The following is a 2794-nucleotide window of genomic DNA, read 5'->3' as shown; positions in this document are numbered from 1 at the left end:
ATCTGATCCTTCAGTCAAGTGATAACCTCAGTCTTATCGATACTTTTTAGGTCTTGATTCTGATCAAGACATTTTTGATTAATATCTGCTCCTTCAGTCTTCATTTTAATTAAGATTGTTAAGAAACTGTTTTACATTTTCAAATTCTGCACATAAGCAGAAACATATATAAAGGGGATCATAACTTTAGCTCAATCAGACATTTATTTATAATGATACTTCCAAAAAAACCTAAATCATAAAAAGTTTGCATTGTTATTATAATTAACGTAATACAATTTTTTACCCCATTAAAAATTCCACAAATAGGACAAAATTGACAATTTTACACAATTTTTAAAAATTCTGCTTTATGTCCGTTTGATCTTTAGCTCAAAATTTTCATAAGCCCAATATGAAATTCAGATATCCTTAAAACTTTACAAAGGCGATCCGAGATTGTCAATTTCAAACTTTTTTGTAACATTAACTAACGTCTGTTTTATATTAAGCTTAAAACCTTCTTAAACACAATAATCAGGTCTACCCTAAACGTCCACAAAGATGATCCAAGATTGTTAATACGCCTAAAAAGTGCCCTCTTCAAAATATTTAGCAGGGGAAAAGAGATTTGGGGATTATTCAGCTATTTCATGTACATTGTTTTTCTTCTATGTAACTTGTAATCTTGTCCACTTGGAGCTGTATGGCTATTTATAGCCCTAGCTCGTCAATAATAAAACGGAGAAAAAAAAAGAGAGCGTGATCGAGTGGGCTATGCTAGTGGGTATTTGAAATCTCGTGGATTGGGACTCCGGGCATAGCCCACCCCATCACGCACTCGACAACGCAAGGCAACTCGCGCTATAGCGGATGCAGCTTGCGTTCTTTAGCAGACGACATGCTCTAGTCAATGGTCACGGACCAGTTTATTTATTCCAAGTCAGGAGGGTCGCTGGCCTAATGTCCAGTTCAAAAAAAATCCTTTATTTCCCACCCTGACTCGCGCTATAGCGCAAGCAGCTTGCGACGTGTTGCGCGTGATCGAGTAGGCTATGCTCCGGGAAAAAGAAATCTTCACTTCAGTCGGGAGTCCTGGGACTCCTAACAGGCCAAACATAGATGCATATGACAAGGAAACATTTCTCATAAGCGAGAATGGCCAACTTTGTTTTGTAAGAGACAGCCTGGCAGCCCGGTATTTGTTTACCTCTGACTGGCCAAGTCAGCTGTCAAATGTTTATTACTTCTTCTATGCGACTTAAAGTGTGTTACATATTTAACATAAACCAAAATTAATACCATTTGATTAAACAAAATAGTATTATAAACGTCTTTAAAAAAATGCAACCTCAAACAAGCAGAGCTATGTTCGTATATCGGAACCGCAATTGTTTTCACCTTTAAAAGTTAATACAGCCCTTTGAATTTAAATAATTAGAAATGAGAAATGTAACCACTGAACAGTTGTTTACACATTTAACATAAACCAAAATTAATATCATTTAATTAAACATCGCGTTATAAACGACTTTAAAAAAGTCAACCTCATATTGCCAGAGCTACGTTGGTATGTTGAAATTTAGAAAACATATGTTAGAGATTCAATTAACAGCAATGGTTTTTACCTTTAATGTAGAATTTGAATTTAAGTAATGCGAATGTAAAATCTTATTAAATGAAAGAATCTATACAGTTCTGTTTGTCATTATTTCCTTTGAAAAAATATCGCCAACGTTTAGTTAGCGGAGCCACAGGTTTCATCATTAAGTTAAGGTGTAAAATTTACCTCTACAGTTTATTAATGTGTACCAGCTGTCAAATAAGGTGTGCAGTCATTAATTATTTCATTGGAAAATCACCGTTAACGGCAGTGCTATTTCTTGTGTTTAATAATTTACAATGTAAACAAAGATGTTACGTTGGTGGTTCTGTAGTAAGCGTGGTCTTCCATAAAGCATTACCTAATTAAATATTTCAATTATTTGGGTAGAAATGCCATTTTTTAATAATTCAATGGAGATATGGAAATAGCGGTAACGGCTAAAAGCACATGTGTACTAAAGAGCACATTGTTTTCTACCCTGATTTGAGCAAATTAGATAACGGTATCCTGAATTAACTAGCGCTACTCTTACCCATGTTGACAAGATAAACAAAGCATAAAATCATAGCATAATTGATTTAATTTAAACAAATTACCTAATTAGCGGCTATCGTTGGCCGATGGCACCAGGTGAAACATCTTAAAACGCACGTAACACGGCCAATTGGTCTCTAGTCTCTCTCTACATACAATCAGGCTAATCAGCTGTATTTAAATTTTGACCAAGGCTTAGTGAAATCAGTAAATTTAAAAATTATCGGCTAAATCCTAAATTTAAATTCTTTTGTATTAAATTATAATAAGGTTTAACTTACGAAATTAAAATAAAATGAGGACGAATTAACCCCTTCTTTTATGTGAAAAGTTAAAAAATTCGCCTTAAGCTCGACACAGCCACACGCGTTGTCTAAACAAAAATCTTCGCTCAGTCTTTCTATTAGAGGTAAAACAGCGTAAGTCCAACAGTACGTTTCTCTATGATTTTAGCCAGGACAAAAACACGTAAGTCCAACAGAATAAAAGGTCGTAAGTTTAAGCATGTGCTTAAAAGTACAAAAAGTAATACTTAATATTAATTGTTTTCAATAAAACTTCGAAAGGCACCAGTTTAATGTTCAACCTTTCATTTAAAACCATTTTCAGACCTATCGAATAAATAGTCTTCAAAAAATGCTCGAGTCAATTTGGCCATCACAGCAAACATTTCCC

At 34.3% G+C, this 2794-nt stretch overlaps 1 long non-coding RNA gene across 4 annotated transcripts; it reads right to left on the bottom strand.

Annotated features, from left to right (window-relative positions):
• Window positions 1-185: 185 nt before the first annotated feature.
• LOC149672200 (uncharacterized) lies at window positions 186-2564 on the bottom strand. Of its 4 annotated transcripts, XR_016367177.1 has the most exons (5): window positions 2401-2563; window positions 2182-2290; window positions 1769-1943; window positions 1608-1694; window positions 186-701 (listed from the first exon to the last, which is right to left on the bottom strand). It is a non-coding gene; the product is annotated as an uncharacterized LOC149672200 (long non-coding RNA). The 4 variants fall into 4 exon arrangements; XR_016367175.1 differs by having other exon boundaries at window positions 1608-1943; window positions 2401-2564; XR_016367176.1 differs by lacking the exon at window positions 186-701 and having other exon boundaries at window positions 1149-1694; window positions 2401-2557.
• Between the last annotated feature and the right edge of the window lie 230 nt (window positions 2565-2794).

Source organism: Phalangium opilio, unplaced genomic scaffold (genome assembly GCF_054372755.1).
Source record: "Phalangium opilio isolate 3A_F unplaced genomic scaffold, DU_Popi_V2 ptg000054l_1, whole genome shotgun sequence".
NCBI lineage: Eukaryota > Metazoa > Arthropoda > Arachnida > Opiliones > Phalangiidae > Phalangium > Phalangium opilio.
This window is presented reverse-complemented; position numbering and strand designations above follow the sequence as displayed.